This window comes from Mustela erminea, chromosome 2 (genome assembly GCF_009829155.1).
Source record: "Mustela erminea isolate mMusErm1 chromosome 2, mMusErm1.Pri, whole genome shotgun sequence".
Taxonomy (NCBI): Eukaryota; Metazoa; Chordata; class Mammalia; order Carnivora; family Mustelidae; genus Mustela; species Mustela erminea.
In genome coordinates this window covers 114,488,964-114,512,165 of record NC_045615.1, presented here as the reverse complement: position 1 = coordinate 114,512,165, position 23,202 = coordinate 114,488,964, and the positions used below count along the sequence as shown (strand labels likewise).

At 39.5% G+C, this 23,202-nt stretch overlaps 1 protein-coding gene and 1 pseudogene across 3 annotated transcripts in view; one reads left to right on the top strand and one right to left on the bottom strand.

Moving 5' to 3' along the window:
- The window catches only part of KCNIP4 (potassium voltage-gated channel interacting protein 4), a 1,139,639-nt gene that overhangs the window by 70,334 nt on the left and 1,046,103 nt on the right, over nt 1-23,202 (top strand). The gene's annotated exons all lie outside the window — the stretch shown is intronic.
- On the bottom strand, nt 6,071-6,197 carry LOC116585308 (annotated as a pseudogene).

Sequence of the window (23,202 nt, the reverse complement as noted above, 5' to 3'; positions counted from 1 at the left end):
AGGACCCTGGATTATACAAAGGTAAACCACAAAAGGTAAGCTCCCAAAGGGAGAGGATGAGAGGGCAAGAGCTGGATTATTCTGCATAATAAAGTGACAGTTAATTTAGACTGACCTCTGGCAGTTTGAGGAAAGTCTGGGCCTTTGGAATTTAGAAGGAAATATGGGAGTGGGGGGGTGGTCATCAGAAGGATGATGGCCCAAGGCAGCAGAAGGCTGAGGTTTACTGAAGGGAATGGGCAGTGAGAGAGAGAGGAAAAACAAAACAAAACAAAACAAAAAAACCCAGGGAGAACTGAATGTGTCAGAGAACATAATTTAGATTTTTTTTTTTTTTTGGTCCATTTTAGATCTGCCCCCCCCTTCCCTCCCCACCCCCCAGGGTCCTCTCCAGCTCCCAGAGACTGCTGGCGTCCGGTGCACTGTGGAGAATGGAAGGGCTCTCCACCCTGGCTGGGCTGTGCATCCCCAGGAAGGGAGGATGGAGGGCAGGGTCACTGAGGATCTAGCTGGGAGATGAAATGGGGTTAGAAGTAACAAGAAAATGTAGGCTACCTCACGCAGCAGGACTCAGAAATAACAGCAGCAAGGCTGGACTTCCCCAAGCAAACAGAGACTGGAGTCCTGTTGCTTGGATATTAAAGAGAACCATGGCCCCAGAAGAGTGGAATATATGAGGGCATTTATTTTACAGGGTTTTCAGGGCTTTAGGAAGCAAAGAGTTGCTTCTTTTCAGATACTTTTTGGAACTCCTGCTTGTTCTCCCTGTTAGAACATTTTAACAAATACTCCTTTTGCTGTCAACATGTTTTATAAACACCTTTTGCTGTCAACCTGTTGTATAAATATATGGGCAAAGGAAGATCGGTTCCCATTGGCTTTGATCATTTTTCTTCATGGTGCTGTGCTCCGGGGGCGGGACGTGAGAGCATCTCACGCTCTATACCGCTCTGCTTCTGCAGACTTTTTCCAAACTCAGTTCTGTGGAATGTGTTTCAAGATGGATTCTTCTTATCCCCCAGTCAGCAGCCAATTCTTTGAAAGATCTCAGCACATTTGTGTTTTCTTGAGAAAACAGAACTAAATTCAGGAATAATGATTAGTACTTACTGGATGGCCATGAGCAGATGCTGTTTCCAAGTACCCTAGCGTCGACCATCTCCAATGGTCTCTACATCCTAGGAGGATGCTACAGTTCTTATTTCTGTTTTGCTGCTAAAGAGACCAAGGGGGTGTACAAGTGAGTTCTTTTGACCGAGATGTCCCAGAAGTGGCCAGTAGCAGAGTTAGGACCTCAACGCAGGGGATCAGATTTTACTCGAAGCCTATCCAGCCTATTGATAAGATGAATTTGGGTTAATGGAAATGGTACAGTTTTGAGTCTCACTTCATTTGTGTACTCACCTTTGCTGCTTTGTTAGACCGCAGTTAGGAACGAAAGTGTTCACATGTCAGCCTTTGGGAACTTAAGTTAGGGGAGACACATGGTAGTTATCCACAGGAATTCAGAGGCCAGAAAGGCTCATTCTCCCTTGCCCTCTGATTATCCCCAAACAATCCAAGACTTCAAGGTAGGAAAACATTTTCTGGCTAGATACAGGATTCTCATACTTTTAGGAAGAATGAAAGATGATTTAAAAACTAAGGTAACGCGGGACACCTGGGTGGCTCAGTCGGTTAAGCATCCAACTCTTGCTTTCTGCTAAGGTCATGATTTCGGGATTGTGAAATTGAGCCCTGTGTCTGCCTCTGTGCTGAGCCCAGAGTCTGCTGATGTTTTTCTCTCTCCCGCTCCCTGCCTCATTCTCTCTCTCTCATACAAATAAAAACTCTTAAAGCAAACAAACAAACAAACAAAACACTAAGGTAAGGCAAACGTATAGGCAGATGTACTTATTAGAGAGAATGGTCAGACAGGATTCTTCAAAACCAGTGGAACACTGGAAAATGAGTACCATCACCATGAAAGGGTACAAATGCCTTTCTTCCCTCACTGTGAGGAAAACATGGCGCTATGAAGTTAAGAACATTGATCTGGGGAAGAAGATTCGTTTCGGAGTGACAGTGTCATCAAACCGTAGTGATTCTTAGAACTATGGTTTCTGCTATTGAGGGAATCTTTACTTCTTCGAGTTGATTTGGTAAGAACCAGTTTTCAGTGTGGGGGTTTGGGGCCTGGTGATGGCTTGTCCTAAGGATCTCGCCAGCACCTCTGTTTTTTTCTGTCTTGAGCAAACACAGCTGCAGTAGCCTCAATTCCCTGGGAGTGACCAGCCTTGACCATGCCTATGGCATGGTTCGATGAGGACAACTGGAAGAATAATCTCAGTCTGATGCAGAAGCTGCCTTAACACCAATGGGCACATTTGGATTCCAGAGACGAAGAACATAGTGGTAGGGGATTTGCAAAGGAACGGATTCTAGTGATTTATATCAAGATTTTGAGATTGAAGGTATGCCAGCTCTCTCCTATACCTCATTGTTGGTGGAACATTCTCTATGAAAGATGAGACCCATTCCTACTTTCCTATTGGGTGGATTGTTTAAACGATCTGTTTCCCCAATTTGTGGCACTAAAGTCATTATGTTTAATTCAACCATTTATTATATCTCTATTGTTCGCAATATATCATGGCAGACTGTGATTTACAGTTTCTAGCATAATCAAGAGAGGAAGAAAGACACATACTTACATAATTCTTCTGCAAGTTAGCACTATGCTAAAGCTGAAAGCCATGTAATAAAGGATCCCGGGCTTAGCTACAGATAGAGGGAGAATTCAATTGGAAGGATTTGCTCTTTCTGAAACACGAATACAGTTTGACTTGTATTTCTGGACAATGCACATTTGTTGTGACTGTTGCCCATGGATCAAAGCGGCTTCCTTTTCTATTTCTCTCAGCCTCTGTTTAGGTATAATACAGGTATGTATTACACATCCTTACTCTTTAGTTGTGACCTCCTAAATCAGATGACATTAGCACCTTTGGCTTCCCATGGCCAGAATGCCTCCATCTGGGGGCTTCTTGCTTCAGGTGGGAGCAGCAGTTCTCCACTGACTTATGGCAAAGGACCACAATCTTACCCATTGTGGGAATGGAACCACTTCCTGCTTCTTCCCCTGAATAAACACACAGCATCTGGTTTGACCCTCGTCCCCCTCAGGGAATGAGGGAGAAAGTAATTTTACATAACAAATTTCAATTAGTGGTGCTAATGGAGAAGACTTGCTGTGAATTGCCTGAATCCAGAGATGATTTGCAAACAGTCTCAGTTCATGATATTTGTACCAATTTCAATTTAAGCTGCTGATTAACACTATGTATTTATACATGTAGAAAAGCAAATTATTTCAATTACCAAGCCTCAGGAATATAACTCTGCAAGCTTTATTTAAAACCACAACACAGCTGTGGCAGTCATTTCACAAACTATTCTTCCAGTTTTGTGGCATTTGTTTCTGTGTTGAGATTTAATTTTTATTAAGTTTGTAAAAGTCACTTTATGGATAGATGGTCTTGTGTTTTGGTGAGTGTGTGATTAAAACCTTTCTTTCTAGTCATTTTAAAATAATGTTATTTGGCACGTGTTGATATGAAATTTGGAAATCAATACTTCGAGTTAAGAGTTTGAGGTTGATCTTTTTTCCCTTGAGCCTTTTCTTTTCCCTTTCCTTCTCCCGTCTTCCCACCCTCCCTCCCTTCCTTCCTTGGTTTTTGCTGATGATGGAAATAATCATGAATAGTGAGTGATAGAGCTTCAATAGGTTAGGAAATGACTGAATCACCCATTATTTCCTGTGAGGATCTACCTTTCAGAAGTCACACAGATGAATCATCATCTGAAAAGAAACTCGTTAGTTATTTAGGATTTTTTTTCTCACTTCTCATGAATGAGTGCTTCTTTTCTGTAGGACTTAAATTGTTGAAATAGGAGATTCCAGGAAAACACACACACACACACACAGACACTCACAGAATCAATTTCTACTTATAGCTCCTTGGGTAAGACATGTGGTCCTATCACTAAGCACTGTTTTTTTTTTTTTTTTAACTTTTTTTTCAGTCATTCAGTTTGTTTCTTTCTTTCACACTTTGTGAAAATCCAATAAATCACCGGGATGAGCTAAACTGAGCAGCTCAGTGCCTGGGCGAACATCTAGGAGAGAGGTGACCTTCTGAATTTATGTCTACTAGCCCTTCCTCGGGGTTCTCTCACTGGAAAGTAATTAAATTTGCTTTAGTGAGCTTATCTTCTTAGGACTTTGGATCTTTGCTCTGAGGACTTGTTGCTCAGCCTGAAGGATTTTAGGATCTCCTTATTTTTTGATGCATCTGAAGTCTAGCCATGACATCCTTGAGCCAACATCAGATGTGTGGATAAATTGATATACAGGAGTGGGAAATAAACATGCCTCCTGACTTGTCTATTGAGAAACATATCTCTGTTTCTAATACTTCTATTTTCCGGCAACCCAACCATGAGCATGTGTGATAGATGTCTAGTAACTGGGGGAATCCTGGGATTTCCAGTCTTCCAGTGTTGATACGAGACACATAAATGGATGTTTTCTCATTGTGTGTTCATTTGGGGCATTATCATGTTTGCGGGAGTCTCTCTCAAAGCACAAATGCAAAAATAAGTTCGCTCTAGAAAACATAGTTATTACGGAAAATCATGTTTGCATCACTAGGGGCCAGAAATAAAATGGCATGATTGTGTTGAATATTCTTGATAAGAAATAAAATAATTTTTATTACATATTGTGTGTGTCTTGCTTACAAATAGATGAGAATGTTTTGGTTTGGTGTGGGGTAGATTCCAGTATTATGCATGGAAGTTAAGAAACTGCATAAATGGAATTCAAACAGCTTAGTCATACCTCATAGTGAAAGGTATGCTGAAGACTATCACCCAGATCCGGATTATTATAAACCAATAGTGGGAGTCATTGGCAGGATGTAAATAGTCATCTGATGTGAATTATGTAATAAAGTCACTATTAGTCAGTTTCATAGCTTTCTTGCATTTTTTTTTTTTTAGCTTTCTTGCATTTCTAACTGTGGGAAAAATGATATACTACATCGCATATACTATAGCAATATCAAAGACTGATTGCCTTTACATTTAAAACACAAGAGAATTGTAGTCTTTTTTTTTTTTTTAATATTTGCATTTGCTGAGTGAAACTGAGACACCTGTGATAACTAAGTACTTTTGTAAATGTGTTCATATGCCCCCATTAGGCACAAATCCCAGGGGCCCATTTCACCTTCTGAAGCTGAAAAGAGCAAGTAGAAATATGGGTATAGCTTCAGGTATGGTTGGACCTAAGAGCTCAGCCATGAAGATCCTTTTTCTTTACCTCCTGGCCTGATTCTTCTCTCCCTTCCTTTTCCTTACTGTCATCTGTGCGTGCTGCTGGTGCTTAGGGACTAGTGTTCTGTCTACATGCTGGGTGAGATGGATTTTAGTGCTTTTAGTTTTATCATTGCTTTCTTCCTTGGTAAGGAAGGAAAAGTGACACTCTCCATCTATCTATCAAAAATAATGATGAGGCACTGATTATTCTTCCTTGGGTAGGAAGGACACCTCTTGCAGACACTCAGAGAGGGGATGGTACATATTTGCTTGTTCAGGTGTATGTCATGCGCCTACTCCCACAGAGAGGAGGTGTAATGCTGTTACTATCTACTACATCCAGGAATATTTAAAATAGTTTTCCCATCAGGTTATGGGATAAACCATTTCTGAAACTGAAAGGATTTAATCTGTGAGCTTCATATGCCTTATGTATGGATAGCACACTAACTAAAAGCCTCTTAGGAATTATGTGACATTGACTCTGTGTTGCTTTTGCTAAAGCATGGTAACTTTTCTTTATCAAATAATTTTTGTGGTGATTCTGTCAAAACAGTAATACAGACACTGTTTTTTGCTCTGATTGTTGTTGATGCTGGTCGTGTGGTAGTAATGGCATTGGCAGTACCAAAGAGGAAGAAAGCCACTTAGGATGTGTGTTTGGAAATTCTGCCTTCATTTTCTTTATTCATTTATTCAACAAATATTTATTCAACAGCTGCCATCAGAGTGGGAATCACAAGTGATCTCCCATCCAAGTACTAACCAGGCCCGACCCTGCTTAGCTTCCGAGATCAGACGAGATCGGGCGCGTTCAGGGTGGTATGGCCGTAGACAATCACAAGTGATCAAGGCAAATCCAGCCCTTACTCACATGTCACCTTCTCACCCAAGCTTTCCTGCCTGTTCTGCAGATAGCCAGAAACCCTCAGTTCTGCCTTATGCCATCAATAGTCCCTGGTCCCCTTCCCTGCTTTTTTGTCTCCTTAATAGTTGCCATAATTTAACTATATATCACTTGTTTATTGTTATCTGTTTCTCTTGATTAGAATTTAAGGTCCTTTAGGCCAGCTATTTTTATTTATTTTGTCATTAATTATATCAGCATCTAGGACTATGTCTGGCACAAAGGAACAGTAACATTTTTTTGAATGAATTCATGAGGTCTTGGCTACAGTCTCCATTCTGTCCTGTCCCTGTCAGTGGACTCTAGGCATGCTAATTGTTATATGCTCAAAACTCTAAGAAACAAAATCAAACAGTGTGAATTAATGGAAGGTGACAATGGAGATGCTAATTTGGATTCCGTGGCTAGGAAGGACTTACAGATGAGGTGACCTCTGGACCCGAATGGCACGAGAGTGCAATCCATGCCAGTATCTGGGAGATTTCACAGTAGAGCAAACAAATGAACTGAGCTCAGAGGGATTGTGGATGGTCTGGTCAAGAGAGAGCAAGATGCTCAGTGAGGGTAGGTGTGGGTAGGGGAAAGAGAGGATGAAAAAGAGCTAAACTGGGAGCCCGGGCAGGCATGCCATGGGTAAGATGGGATTTTCTTCTGAGTAGGAAGAGATGTGATAGGATAGAAGTGATAGTGGGATGGGGATTTTTGAGCAGGAAGGTGGCATGACCTTTTCTGTTTATTAAGGATCACTTAGGCTATTATACTTCAGTCAAGAGTGGAAGAAGGAAACCAGCTAGGCCATTGGGTGAGTGCTGGTAGAAGACGGGGTTTTGGACTACGTAGTAACAGTGCAGGTGGCACAAGCAGATTCTGGGCATATTTCAAAGGTTGATTCAAAGAAATTTGCTAATGGATTGGATATGAAATAAAAAGAGGGGTTAAAGATGACTTTAAAGTTCATTTTGACCGATTAATTTGAGTGATTGTATAAATTTATCAGAGCCTGGTAATCCTTAAAAACCAATGAATTTTATTAGGTTAAAGTCCATTATATAGTAATACCTGAAAAAGATCTTTAAGGAGATAAATTCTACTTTGTAACGTTTTAAATATGAAAAGCATAGCAGAAATGAGCATGTCTAACTATTGAGGCAAGAAGATAAATTCTAGGACTTAGAACTTGAATAATTGAATAATGACAAAATACTCAACCTTGAATAACTAAGTGCAGCTAACATCTGCCCTAATTTTGATATTCTTTTTTTTTTTAAAGATTTTATTTATTTATTTGACAGAGAGAAATCACAAGTAGATGGAGAGGCAGGCAGAGAGAGAGAGAGAGGGAAGCAGGCTCCCTGCTGAGCAGAGAGCCCGATGCGGGCCTCGATCCCAGGACCCTGAGATCATGACCTGAGCCGAAGGCAGCGGCTTAACGGCTTGTTCAGGGCTGGAAAACATCGTTATCATTTGTAACAAGAACTGTAGAATGAGGTAGAAGTTAACTGGGTGGGAGAAAGAAGCAGCTTAGGGTTTAAGAAGACAGACCATCTGAATTCTCCATATGGAAAAGAAATGAATCAGTTCCAAGATATAGAAAAATCCAGGAATGATTATGGACTGTGACACCAAAGTCCCAGAACCAGGTCTGTGTCCAAATGCATCTATCTATATAGGGAATGTGTGTGATGTCAGATGTGTATGTGGCTATCCACTTTGAGATCTGGTGTTCAAACTTCCTTTAAGAACAGATGATTTTACCTGATTGTTTTTTTCATCATCAGTAGAAATCCAAGAGTGTGTATGGTAGCTAGCGGTCTTAAATGTGGTTGAGAGATGCTCATAGAATTCAAATTCCCGTTCAAGTTCCTTACTCCTCTTAAAGAAGAAAAAAGGTAATTATGCTCTTTTAGTAAAGAGTAGGAAAAACATTCCATAACTTATTTAAAGATACAGTTATCTTCAACTTGAAACATTTTAAACCCTCCTCAATTCTTGATAAAGTTATCTTTGAACTTAAATATGTGATTTTTTAAAAAATTATGTTTGATGCAATACAGTTTTGAATCAATTTCTTCAACTCCCTGGAGATAAAAATTGAGAGCTGAACTCTCTAGTTGTGAAAATAAATCTCTTGATATGATTCTTTAGGTAAATGAAACACTATTATAAGTAGGTAGGTAAACAGCACATTAAAGGGCAGTTAAATGAGGGAAAATCATCCTCAGAGGAAACACAGGCCAGTGATAAAGGGGACGCAAATGTCTCTCTTTGATTATTCTGCACAAAAAAAATCATGAAATTTCCTGTCCTTTGCTAAATGTATATGGGGATGTTATTTCGATAGTGGTATGTTGATTTATTTATGTTTGCCTAGAGCTTCTTACTCACACATACTCTTTTTGAGTCTTCTATTCTATGTCTAAAAAGTTTCCCTTTTCTAAGAACAATGATTTCCAGAACCTTTCTTATGTCTGATGTTGCTTATGGGTTGTGTCCAAGAAGCTGGATAATCCTATGTTATCCTATCTCTATTCCTCAACTCCTCTACCTTTTTAATATAAAAAAAATCTTGTTTTTCTGAATTTCCAGTATTTTTTAGTTGAAATCCTAGTAACCAATGCTTATGAGCAGGTGGCTTACAATATTCTGACTCCAGTTGTCAGCTATAGTAACTTTAGGCAGATATGTTGTCTTAAAACTTATCATCAATAAAATATTATAAACAATAACAGAGGAAGAAACAAATATTTGATTCTGATTTATGAGGAAAAATTGAAGCTGTATTAAAAATTGTTTAAGAAGAACGATTAAGCAAAAATACATGCAGTCGGTAGTGACAACAAGTTAATTTCTCTCTTAACTTTAATGTAATTTTATTATAAACTAGAAATGCCAATATGCTTCTCAAATTAATTTTCATTTTAATATTATACATTGAGTCCTTCATTGCATAACCATAATTTCTACTTAAATTCTATGGAGAGTTAGGGGATAAAATGAAGCAGAACTGGGCTACTAGAGTTTTAAGTTAAATTCCATTATAGAGAGATCTGAGATACTTTCATTTTTTTTCTCCTTGTGCTAGTAATCCATCCAGAAAATGACAAGGAAAGTGCTTCTTAGAGTTATCAAGAAATTAAACTTTATTCCCCTACCATTTTTCTTCTTCTCTCTATATACTCCACATATCCAATTATAGATGTGATACTATGATAAAACGTAAGATGTTAACTAGAATGTCTGTAAAGACAGCCACCCATAACTTCAAGTCCTCTGTGGGAAAACCCCAAATAAATGTAAGGGGATTACCTCTCAAGTGTCGCTCAAAGTGTTTCCTCATTATTATTTGGTTGTATCTGTATCTGATGAGGGTCCTAGTGCCTGAGTGTCAATGACTGCTGTCCCAGGAACCAGCTGGGCTGTGTCAATGGGTGCAGCATCTCTGGTAGTATATCGGGGGGTGATAAATATTCCCCCCCCTCAGGTGACATCAAACCAAAGGTGATTGAGGAACACTCTAGCAAATGGGACAGTGGTTGTCCAGTCTTAGTGGAGAACTGCTCTTCACCTCCAGTGAATTGTGCTCATGTGGGAACTAGGGTTCAGTTTTGCCCAATTTGGGCAAAATATTGCCCAATTTTTGAACTAAGGGTCTGCATTTTTATAGAAAATTTTCTGGTTTTCTAATGTGAGTAACGTAAATTTTAAGAGAAATGATGGCGGCTAAGGAAACTCACTGACCGTGTTTGAAGGGAAAATTCAACTGGTGTTACGGCAGCTCAGTGTTTGCATGGAAGATGGAGGGGAAGAGGGCAAGACTGTAGGCAGGAGTTAAGGACCGCGTGGCCAGATGAACCCTAATGGTGGTCAGTACTGGACTGGTGCGAAGAGTTCTGGAGAAAGAACGAAGAAGTGTGCTGATGACCTTCTGGAGATAGAACAAGCCGGACTTTCTAGCCACGTGTGTAGGGATGAGAGCCTGCAGAAGAATTGAAGTTTCAAGTTTCTCTGGGATCCCAGGGGGGAGAAAAACAAAACTGCTGGGGCTCAGGTGGAATGTGCATATTTTTATCAGTAATCTGAAATCCAATTATCTGTCTTCCGCAAGTGCAGACACCACTGCTGCGCACACAGAATAATTATACCATGTATGGCTCGGTTTTGATTTTTCAATCAGAGGATGCACTGATACCATTGCTACATTTGCTTGAAAGGTCACAGCTTCAGAGGTTGAGATGCGGGAAAGCAAAGATGAAAATAGAAGCCGAGTGATTTTGTAAAACAGATGGTAGAAAAGCAAACAGAGGTCAGCCTGCAGTCACTGGCAGAAGAGAAGACAGAGAAAGGCAAATTAGGAACTAAAATCTCTTCGGTGGGCTCCGGTGCTAGAAAAAGGGGAAAGGGGGAAATAGCTGTGAATCTCCTAGTTCTGAGTTGGCTTTATACTGAAAATTGAACAACTGGTGGTTCTCTGTTGAGCTTCCTGTAGAGTGAGTGTCTGTCTATTGCATAAAGTCAAGTTTAAATTACCTTGGAAATCTTGGAGGTATCTATCATCTATATTCAGAGACAAACATAAGAAGAGCTGGCAGGGGGGCAAATGTTAGGATGGGAATAAAAAACAATGGTCGTGTTGATTCAACAGTATTTATTGGGCACTGTCAGACTGAAACAAGGCCTTGATGAGCCAATATCCATTAAGACACAGGCCAAGCTTTCAGGGCAGATCAACATTTAAATGAGTAATAAGTAGGATAGAACAAATATTGTAATAGGCATTTTAGAGAAATTGGGCTTTAGTGTCCAAGGGATAGGTATTCCAAGTGGCAATGTCCAGTTTTTGGAAAGAAGGGCTTGATTTCCAAGAGATGTCAGGGCACCACACAATTGCTTGAAATATAGTTTGGAAGTTAATTCTGGCAAAGATGAGAGATGACAGACATTTCCCAAAGAAAAAATGTGAAGCAAAAAGGATGGTGTGCCAAGGGTGGAGCCCAGAGCAGGATTCTTCAAATGTGGTAGGCAGGGATTTACTAGATCTACAGGGGAGAGGCGATACGTTTGTCGTTCTTGACCTGTACACTGAGAGCATTTAAGTAATTGGGGTCATAGACACGTGGAGGAAAAGAAGGCCAGTATAGATTTGGAGACGGTGGAGTTAAATAGGACCCGGAGGGCCAAAGAGGTCCAACCACTGTTCTGTAATTAAAGTGAGAGATGACCTGGGAAGCGGTTTGATGTTCAACATCATTATACAGGTTGTACTAAATCCTCTCTCCTCTGCTATCTAGACTTCTAGGTTAAAATCCCGTCTCAGCTCATCCATAAAGGCCTAGCTGATCAAGCCGGCTTGTTGTTAGTTCTTCGACTTTGGGGGTCCTAGAATGTCTGTGTCTTTCCCTTTCTTGACTCCTGCTGTTTTATGATCTTGCTCTATCAGCTGTGTCTATGTACCTGCTTACCAGGATAAGGATTGTAGGTGGTCATTCAAACTGGAACACTTTGGAGAGGGACTCTGGGAGAGGGAATGTGCTGTTAATAATTACTGAGGGACAGCAGACCTACGTGGGGACTGTCATGAGCAGCCCAGGCTGTGTGGTCACCAGACTTACTTTCCTAACTGGCCAGTTGGTTCTTTCATTGCCGTAATGAAAACACTCACTGCGTAGCATTCAACGAATTGAAAGAATAGCATTCGGTGACTGCCGTCGACATCATAGAGAGGACCATGGAGATTATTACATGACCCTACCCTCTTTATTTTATAGGTGAGGGAACTGAAGTCCAGAAAGGTAAGGTGACTTGCATAAGGCTGCACACCTAATTCTGTCTTGCAAGTCTGGTTCGCTTCCTGATTAATCTTGGTTTCAGACTGACCCCCAAGCCTGATATCTTTTCTCAGATGTCACCATGAGAAGATGGCCAGGTTGCTTAATGGTGCTGTCTTGCCTATTTGGTCAGAATTTGATGTCGTACTTTTTTTTTTTTTTTTACCTTTTCCTCTCCTGATCCACAGTGACTGATACTGTGTTGGGCCCATTAAATACTCAGCAGATGTTAATTGAATTAACAAATGATCGTTGAAAAAGTATTACCAATGAAAAGGGACTTGGAAATAAGATAGTCAGGTCCTCTCATAAATAGGGAAAGCGGAACTCGCAGACATTGTAGGACTTGCACTAAGGTGGATTGCTAGTTTGGGATAAACCTAAACTAAAACTCAGCTCTCTTCAGCCTTATAGTTACCCAACCAGTATTCCTCTTATTATGCTTTACTGCTTTGAAAGTGACAGACAGCAGAATACTAGTGACCTAAAATATCAAGTGACATCATTATGATTTATATTTTTTATTGTAGTTTTCCAAATGCTGTCTTAGGTTCCAGGACCCTCCGTATAACCTATGAAGTTGGGAAGGCTGCTGAATTGCTTTACAAATTACACAATCAAAACTCAGACTGTAAGAGACGTGGGGCCAAAGTGGTTCAATTTTCTCCAATATGGAGAGCATGAAGAAAACTGTTCAATTTTAATACTGCTCTTGAAAGAAAAGTGTTTTTTGTTTGTTTGTTTGTTTGTTTGTTTTCCCTTTCCTAATGGAGCAAGGAAAAGCTGTGTTAGCAAGGATGTTCTCTAAGGGAGGGCTTGGAATTTTATGTTATGAAGCTTGCTGCTAGTTACTCTCACCTAAGTAACAATATCCTGGTTTACTTGTCTCCTTGTGGGGAATTTTTGGGCGGTTAGAAAATCATGGTTTTCATGGTTCTTCCATGATCTTATTTATTTAGCTAGAAAGGTGAAGAATTTTGGAATCATGTACAAAGTGGGCTAAATCAAGTTATGTGATAAAACTTTCAGAATTCTAATTAAAGATATAAACAGAAAAATGCAGAGAAAATAACATCTACAAATTGGCTGCACACAGAGTGAGCTTGAGTGCTTCATCATGTGTGATGCTGAATTACTGATGTGAGGCGTTCTGAGGAGCATCCGGTCCCCCCAGGACTTGAAGGAGAACTTGGTATTCTCTGTGGGTTTCACACTCTTCCTAATTAGGGAGCATTTCGACTTATGTTTATACTGTGCTGGAAAACACAGCCTAAATCAACCCAATTAACAGATAAATTTTCCCAGGTTGTTCTGCTGCTTGCTCTACTGAAGTTCGATGGAGACTAGTTTTGATAAAATTAAATGTGAAAGGAAGAGAGTGAGACAAGGCAAACATTTTCAGTTCTTCTAGAATCTTTACTAAGTAGTAGCTAAAGAGCTCTTTTCTAAGGGTTCATTAGGACTGTGATTTGCCGAACTAAAGGCAGGGACTATGTTTTGTTCACAGTATGTGTCTCCAGGACCTTAACTAGGATGAGGCTTATAATTAGAACTCTGTAACCATGGGCTGAATAAACCAGTGAGTGATAGTCTAGAAACCTTCCCTGGACCAGCTCCCCATGCTTCTTTAGCTAGGTGCGGGCTTCTTTGCAGGACCCTACATATTTACATTGGCAGCAATTTTATTGGGTTGTCATGAACTGTTTCTATATTTTTTTTCCCCACAAGAAGACCATCTCCTAGAAGCCAGGGACCTTTTATATTAATGTTTTTCTCAATTGTGAGTCTCCTTTGCCTCCATATCGTTGTTCAGTGATGATTAATGCACATTTTTTGAGTGAAAGAAGTAAAGAATGAGTTCCTAGTTCCATTTTCCCCTAACTCATGAAGGTGAAATCTGATCATTTATAAAAAGAGCATAAAGCTATTAATTGACCATAAAATTTCATCATTTCATACTGAGTATATCATAAATATAACAATGTAATATAAAGTTATAAATAATAAACTATATGATGCTATGCATAAAACAGAATATAATATAAAATCATACATATAACATACTAGAAATAATATTAATAGATTAATAGATATTAATAGAAAACAGAAAATAATGCTGGATATAAACATAGATGGTATCTTATTGCCCTGAGCCTCATTTCTCCTCAACATTTTATAAAATTTAAAATTACTGAAATACCACCATGGCTCATTTCAATTAGTTCAGTGTTAAAACTCAGGTGTCAGTCCATTTTATGGCCTTGGGCAAGTTACTTAAACCTCACCAAGACTCATTTTCCTCATTTTAAAAATCTCAAATGTCTGCCTCCTGGGTTATTATAATAATAATAGTTAACATTTATTGAGCACTTGCTATTCCCAAAACATCACTGTGGACACTTTCCTCACGTTGCCAGGTTTGTTACCATTATCATGTAATTACCTTTCTCGAGTAATGTTACCATTCTCATCTAATGGGGAGGAACTTGAGGCTTAGGTAGTCATTTTTTTTTTTTTTAAAGAAAGATGAAATACTTTGTAAACCACATATTATTTTAAACCAAAGAAGGAAGTCTTAATTTAGAAACTTAAAGTGGTTTTTTTGAGGACCATGCAAAAAAAAAAAATTGCTAAAATGTTTTCATGGTAGGGAATGAACCATAGACGGAGAAAATTCTTTATCATACATTAGAGATAAAAAATATAGAACTTCCCTATGACCCTGCAATTGCACTCCTGGGTATTTACCCCAAAGATACAGATGCAGTGAAAAGAAGGGCCATATGTACCCAATGTTTATAGCAGCAATGGCCACGGCCGCCAAACTATGGAAAGAACCAAGATGCCCTTCAACGGACGAATGGATAAGGAAGATGTGGTCCATATACACTATGGAGTATTATGCCTCTATCAGAAAGGATGAATACACAACTTTTGTAGCAACATGGACTGGACTGAAAGAGATCATGCTGAGTGAAATAAGTCAAACAGAGAGAGTCAACTATCATATGGTTTCACTTATTTGTGGAGCATAACAAATATCATGGAAGACAAGGGGTATTAGAGAGGAGAAGGGAGTTGGGGGAAATTGGAAGAGGAGGTGAATCATGAGACTATGGACTCTGAAAAACAATCTGAGGCATTTGAAGTGGCGGGGGGGTGGGAGGTTGGGATACCAGGTGGCGGTTATTATGGAGGGCACGGATTGCATGGAGCACTGGGTGGGTACAAAAATAATGAATACTGTTTTTCTGAAAATAAATAAATTAATTTAAAAAAATGGATATAAAAAAAGTGTGAAGTACTAAGCTTTTATCAATTAGTTAATAAACATAACATTATTTGCTTTAAAAAAAATATGAAAGTGTTGAGAAGGAAACAGCCAAAGAACTGGGGTCTAATAACCCTTCAGTCTTCACTGGGGATACCTCAAAGATTAAAGAGTTGGTTCCACATTGGGAATCGGCTGCAGGAATGGTGGGAGAGGAAGAGAGACCTGGGGTAGGGAGAGGATCCAACATGGTCTATGGGAGTTAGAGCCCTGTAGAAAGCGGTTGGTCTTTATGTCCAAGACTGCTCACGTCTCATGTTTTAATTACACTTCTGGAAAGACAATACATTGTGTTTATTAATATATAAACGTATTACTTTATATACTGATATTAGGATAAATGAAAATATTTTCAGATACAAATTTTGTATGAAAGTTTTATCAGTGGTCCTCTCCACAAATCTGCTTGCCCACCTAAGAGTTTCCTTCTCACCACAAAAATCACCTCGACAGCGGCCAATTCAAGGCTCCTGTGCCAGTATGGCAATCTCCAGATACGATCACAGGAATCATAGGGCCCTCTTCATGTGGGCGATCTAGCCTGAAAAATAAACACACAGAGTTGGTTGGATGCTCCCAAATCTTTGTGGGAGGGAAGGTGGGAGAGATTTGTGCTTCTTACCTTTTGTACATGACTCTACTTGCCTTTTAAAGATTTCAGTGGTGATGGATTTGAATACAGGCAGGATTATTCCCAGTAACACCTTAACCACTATTCTATACTTCCTTTTCTCTGTGATGTTTAAATAAATAATGCATATAAAGCATTATGTTTAGCCCATAGCAATAGCTCAGCAGCTGCTAGCTGGGAATAATATTGCTGTCATCAACATTGCCTGATGTTGAAGGAAGCATCCCTAGCAGAGAGAGGGCCCTCTTCTATGTTTCATGGTATCTTTAACACTTATCATACCTTAGCTGTTGCTGAACTTCTTCCTCGTCTTCCCAGCTTTTAAGGGCTTTAAGTGCAAAGATAATGCCCAGCACATTATAGATGTTGAGTATAAATCTGATAAGTTGGAAGAAGATATATTTAGTTAGATTCAATTATTTTCCTAATTATACTCTCCAACCTGACCTTGGGAAAGGCACTAGTTGGTTACATTAAAACATTTTTGCATCTTTAAAGCAAAATATTTCTTTCTTTTTAAATTAAGTTTTCTTATTTTAATTCCAATGTACTTAACATACAGTGTTATATTAGTTTCAGGTGTACAATATAGTGATTCAGCAATTCTCTATGTTACTCAGTGCTCATTATGATAAGTGCCGTCTTTTTTTTTTTAATTATTTTTATTAACATATAATGTATTATTTGCCCCAGGGGTACAGGTCTGTGAATCCTCAGGCTTACACACTTCACAGCACTCACCATAGCACATACCCTCCCGAATGTCATAACTCAGCCACTCCATCCCTACCTCCCAACCCCCCCAGCAATGCCCAGTTTGTTTTGTGAGATTGATAAGTGCACTCTTTTTTTTTTTAAGATTTTATTTATTTATTTGACAGACAGAGATTACAAGTAGACAGAGAGGCAGACAGAAAGAGGAAGGGAAGCAGGCTCCCCGCTGAGCAGAGAGCCCAATGTGGGGCTCGATCCCAGGACCGTGGGATCATGACCCGAGCCGAAGGCAGAGGCTTTAACCCACTGAGCCACCCAGGTGCCCCGATAAGTGCACTCTTGATCCCCATCACCTATTTCCTTCATCCCCCCCCACCCCCACCCCTCTGGTAACCATCAGTTTGTTCTCTTTAGCTAACAGTCTAAAACAAAATATTTCTTAAAGTAGGACTCCTTTCAAAAGGAAAAGTAAGGTCGGTCATCTCAAAGGCTGTAACAACCCAAATGTCTATGTAGGACTGTTGTGATTTAATAGAAACTTCAGGGCCATGTTTTTACTGACTTTTCCAAAGGTTTTTTTGTTTTCTTTTGTTTTGTTTTCCATAAAGAAGTCTGTTTAAAACACAATGAATACTGTTACACTGAAAAGAACTAAAAAAATATAAAAAATAAAAATAAAAAAACATACATACGCGCGCGCACACACACACACACACACACACTCTTACGTACAAATACAGACCCCATTGCATCTAACATATTCATCTAATTATAGTGTTTTCTGATGTCAAGCTTCTTTATATTAAGACAGCACTGAATGTTGCTTAAGACATGAAATGATTGACACAAAATCAGGAAGATTATTTATTAAGACAGAACTGAGATGAGGATTCTGGTATCTTGACACCCCTGTCAGTGTTTTCCTCTCCTTTTCACTCATGCGTCCATCTGACAATTAAGCAAAAAAAAAAAAAAAGAAAAAGAAAAAGAAAAAGAAAAAAAAAAGTCTTGGAGGTTGAAATTGACCATTTTTTCTATCAGTCTATGGGGTGGCCGTGGACAGTGAAGTCAGAGATAGTCTATGTGGTTTGTTTCCCAAAAGTAGCACCCTTCACCTTCAGTGTGTCAGGCTGTCATAAAGGGCCCACTCACTTCAGGGTAAAGGAATGTGCTCTGGAATCTCAGGGGCCTAAGTTTGAATTCTAAGTGTGACCTTCAGGAGGCCTTTCTGAGCTTCTTGTACGTTTAATTGCAACTTGACCATGTCTCTGATTCACAGTCACGACTCCCTTCTCCCTCTTCTGACAGAATCAAAAGTTTAAAAAATCAGTGTAGTTCGTACTTATTTCTACTTTCTTCCTTTTTTTCTCTAAATGTAGATATCATGCCTCCTTTTCAGGAGGCTAGGTTATCGTGTTATTTACTTACACAGCACTTGGGGTGTGTGTGTGTGTGTGTTTTTTTTTCGGTGCTAGTTGTTAATCTGCCCTGTGAGACTAGAAGCTTCATGATGATTGGGGACATTTTATGTTTTATTTGTGCATGCATATCAATCAGTTTTGAATCATGTACAAGTAAGGTGTGCACAGTGAATGAAGGGATATGTAGTGCTTGGGTGAAAAATCATGAAAGCCAGAGCACACCTGACTTTGGAATCTATGAGCTGAATTCTAAGGGGGCGGGCACCCCCATTTCAAGATCGTCTTATCTAGATTAAACTGAAATGAAACAGTCCTATTTTATATCATTTCAAAATTTTAAAAAAAATGGAAAGGCCATAGAATTGAAATTAAATGAACCGTCTAATTAGGTCACAACATCATCCAGATTAGATTAAAAAAAAAAAAAAACTTTTCAATAATGTTCTCTGAGTTTCTGGGTAGGAGGACCTTGCATTGGAACTTTGGGGTTCCTTATTATTGGTTGAAGAGCTATTATTTTTAAGTCCTTAAAGAGCTGTGTTGCATAGTGGCCAGATACAAGGATTTCAGGTTTTGAAAATCCTTGAGGTATGTAGGTTTTCTGTTTGTTTCACAAAATGACTGTTTTAGTTGCTCTGTCTTGTATTTCCCATTTTTGCCATTTTAAATGTGGTGCAGGTATACTGGATTGGGATTCAGAATGTGGGAGTTTTAGACCCACTTCTGCCACCAGTGGGTTTTGTCTTTGGTTAAGGTGCTTAACCTTGCTGAACCCAAGTTTTTCTTTTCTTTTTTCTTTCTTTCTTTTTTTTTTTTTTAAAGTAATCTCTACACCCAGCATGAGGCTCAAACTTATAGCCTTGAGATCAAGAGTCACATGTTCCTCTAACTGATCTTGCCAGCTGCCCCATCTGAGCCTAGGTTTTATTTTTGTAGTGAACACAGAAACATTTCTTATACTCACCTCTCCCCTTCAAAACCACACAAGTACTCACGCTATCACCCAGGTGGTAGTATGATTCAGTACTTTGGGAATATTGAATATGCTTGCTGTCCATAAGCCTCTACCTTCTTAGAATTTTTCTCATTGAATATTTCTTTTCCAATAGGGTTGAAATAATTACACTAATGATCTAAATTGAATATAAATTTAGGTTAGCCTTGTTGTCATTTTGTATAGGTCCTGTCATGTGTAATACTGATTAATTTGTCTCTGACAACAGATTGAACTTGGTAATCCATGTTTCTGATTGATTCTTTCTGCTGGGATAGTGTCAGTGTATACTCATCAGTGTATACTGATTTTTACTGCTGATCAGACTGTATGAAGCTCAATTTCAATAATTGTTTTGATGTGAGTTCCTTCCCTGATATCCACATTGATTTGCAGGAAGATTTTAGAAGATTTGCTCTTATAACAGAAAGGGGCATGGTTAGATTAGAGAAAAAAAAAAAAAAAACACTTACAGAAGGAACTATGTGCTAACAGTGCAGTTCTCTCTTTACAGCACCCCTTCTCGGGATGTTCATAATTGATATTACCATAAGACACTCTCATTGTTTTTGCACAGCTAAGAGAATAGGGCAGATTAGAATAGACTGAGTTAGTTCTTTATTTCTACCAGAAGGCACAATTCCAACAGATGGTAAAAACTCATCAAAGTTTTGGCATATGCCAATGAGTTATTTAGATCACTGTGTATTTTTTTTTAATAAACATATATATGCTTCATAAAGTAACACTTTTTCTCTTGGGGCATTATTTTTTTAGGTTCCCCTAATTCTTAGAACCCAAATATGTTCTCATTGCTCTGAGATATTTGCTGCCAGAGTGAAAGTGTTTTCCCAGTCCCAGTCTGGTTCTGTAGTCTGGATAACACTGATATTAGCCGGAAAGCATCTCAGGACTGAGTACAGTAGGGTGCTCATGTTGCAGGTGCCATCTAAAATCCAACATGCAGGGGTGCCTGCATGGCTCAGTCATTAAGCATCTGACTCTTGGTTTCAGCTCAGGTCATAATCTTGGGCTTAAGGGATCAAGCCCCCTGAGTCAGGCTCAGTGCTCAGTGTGGTGTTGGCTTGAGGATTCTGTCTCTCTCTCTACCTATCCTCTGTCTCATGGGAGCATTCTTTCTCTCCCAAATAAATCATTAAACCTTTAAAAAAAGAATAAAATCCAACACATGACATTTACCTTCAGCAACTATCAGGAAACTCTGTTGGAGGAATCAGGCCCTGATATGAATATTCTGGATACTTTAGAGCTAATTTGAGAGTATTTAATAATAAAAATGTTAATGAAGACTATGATAGAGTCTGCTTTACAAGTGTTTTCGGTCCTCACAAATTCCTATGAGAAAGGTGTGTCTCTTTTATGTTCGTATGTCCATTTTATGAAAGAGTCATCTGACCCTCACAGCACTTAAATAACTTGCTGGAGGTCACACAGTTGGTAAGAGATGGATCCAGAATGTGAACTCAGCGCCATCTGATTGCCAGTGTGTTCTCCTGGCTTTGTGCCTGCTGTTCCTATGATTTCTAGTTCCAGTGTCAGTTCAACCAGGTCTTCTCCAATACCCACACTTGTTGAATCCCTGTACATAAGGCAGGTGACGCTATGGGCTTTTCCTGGATGGCCCACTGGTGCTTCCTTATTCAAGATGTGCAGAGAATGAGTCAGGTAAGTGGAATCTGAGAAGCTCCCCCAAAACCTGAGCCACTGGGACAATTCAACTTTTCAAGTTATGTGAAGTGAGACTCACCTCCATGTTAAACATTCAGAATGGTGCCAGACTCAGAAGTGAAACAGAGAAAGAACATCCACTGGAGGAATCAGGCCCTTAGGGATGCAGGCAGTGATGGTGAATAGACAGTCAAGTAACACAGCAAAAGGAAGTCGGGGTCTGAACATTCCTACGAGCATGCTGCAGTGGCTCCACTGAGGATAAGAAGACAAAGGTGGGCTTTCATCACCAGGGAAGGATCATAGCTGACTGAAAAAGAAAAAAAAAAGAAAAACAAAACAAAACAACAACAAAAAAAAACAAACAAAAACTGAACAAAGAGAGACAAAGGGAAGAGGAAAATCCTAGAGGGAAAAATGGAGATGAAGATGACAGCAGAGGGAGTGAGTGGTGGATGGCTGTGTCAGAAAAGAAAAGAGAAGGTGAGGTATTTCGTAGAAGGAGTGACACCAGGGTGTGGAGTGACAGCTATTCTAAGGGCAGCAAAGAAGCCAAAGACTAAGGGAAGAAATCATTTCTGTGTTTAAGAAGATTAGGGCACTGAGAACACTTTAATTATTTGAGGCAATATTGCTGATTCTTTTTTAAAGGTTTAATCAATTAACTACAGAGAGAGAGGGTGAAAGAGACAAATGGGGGGAGGGCAGAGGGAGAAGGAGAAGCAGACTCCTTCTTGAGCAAGGAGCCCAACGTGGGGCTCAATCTTAGGACTCTGAGGTCATAACCTAAGCCAGAATCAAGAGTCAGATTCTTAACCAACTGAGCCCCCCAGGTGACTCCCTGACTCTTTTTATTGTATTTACTAATCATGCTCACATTTAATATTTCATTTAATCTTCACAACAATTCTGTGTCATTGTCTATTGTAGAAATGTAGACATATAGCTTGTGAGAGGGTAAAAGGACTGGTCTTCTTTCTTGAATAAGAGGTGCAGCTAAAAAGAAGACATCCAGATGGCCAACAGACACTTGAAAAAGTGATCATCACTTGGCATCAGGGAAATACAAATCAAAACCACAATGAGATACCACCTCACACCAGTCAGAATGGCTAAAATTAACAAGTCAGGGAATGACAGATGCTGGCGAGGATGCAGAGAAAGGGGAACCCTCCTACACTGTTGGTGAGAATGCAAGCTGGTGCAACCACTTTGGAAAACAGCATGGAGGTTCCTCAAAAAGTTGAAAATAGAGCTACCCTACGACAAAGCAATCACACTACTGGGTATTTACCCTAAAGATACAAATGCAGTGATCCGAACTGGCACATGCGCCTGAATGTTTATAGCGGTGATGTCCACAATAGCCAAACTATGGAAAGAACCTAGATGTTCATCAACAGATGAATGGATAAATAATATGTGGCATATATACACAATGGAATACTATGTAGCCATCAAAAGAAATGAAATCTTGCCATTTGTGACGACGTGGATGGAACTAGATGGTATTATGCTTAGCAAAATAAGTCAATCAGAGAAAGACAATTATCATTTGATCTCCCTGATTTGAGGAAGTTGAGAGGCAATGTGGGGGATTTGGGAGTAGGAAAGGAATAAATGAAACAAGATGGGATCAGGAGGGAGACAAACCATAAGAGACTTCATCTCACAAAATAAACTGAGGGTTGCTGGGGGGAGAAGGGTAGGGAAAGGGTGGTTGGGTTGTGGACATTGGGAGGGTATGTGCTATGGTGAGTGCTGTGGAGTGTAAACCTGGCAATTCACAGACCTGTATCTATGGGGCTAATAATACATTATATGTTAATTAAAAAAAAGAAAAGAGGTGCAGTTGAAACAAAATGTGTGTTCTGGTCTGGTCTAGTTCTCTGTCACTGTGGACCATGGGGGCATCACTGGGTAATGTTAAACATCTAGCATAGGATGGTTTTGCCACATGTGCTTGGGGGCATTTAGTCACCGGACTGGTCTGATCTTCCAGTTTGAAATAATCATAGACATAAAGGTATGTCAAGATTATAGCTCCAAGTATACTTCACCTGTTGCATTTTACTAACCTGAGCTAGTTAGGGAGCATACAGTGTAGAATAATGGTCAAGTATGTCATAGGTGTGATTTGGACAGTCACAGAGGGTGGTGACTTGAAACTCAGCATCAATGGCCTTTGCAATAGAGGCAGGAAGCCAGATTCACTCATCTGCACATATACAAAGGGCATATGAGCTACAATGGTTGCCTGTTCTTATTTGTTCTCTTTCCCTTTTCATTTTCTTGGTTGTAAATATATTAGGTGGGACTGAGCCATCAC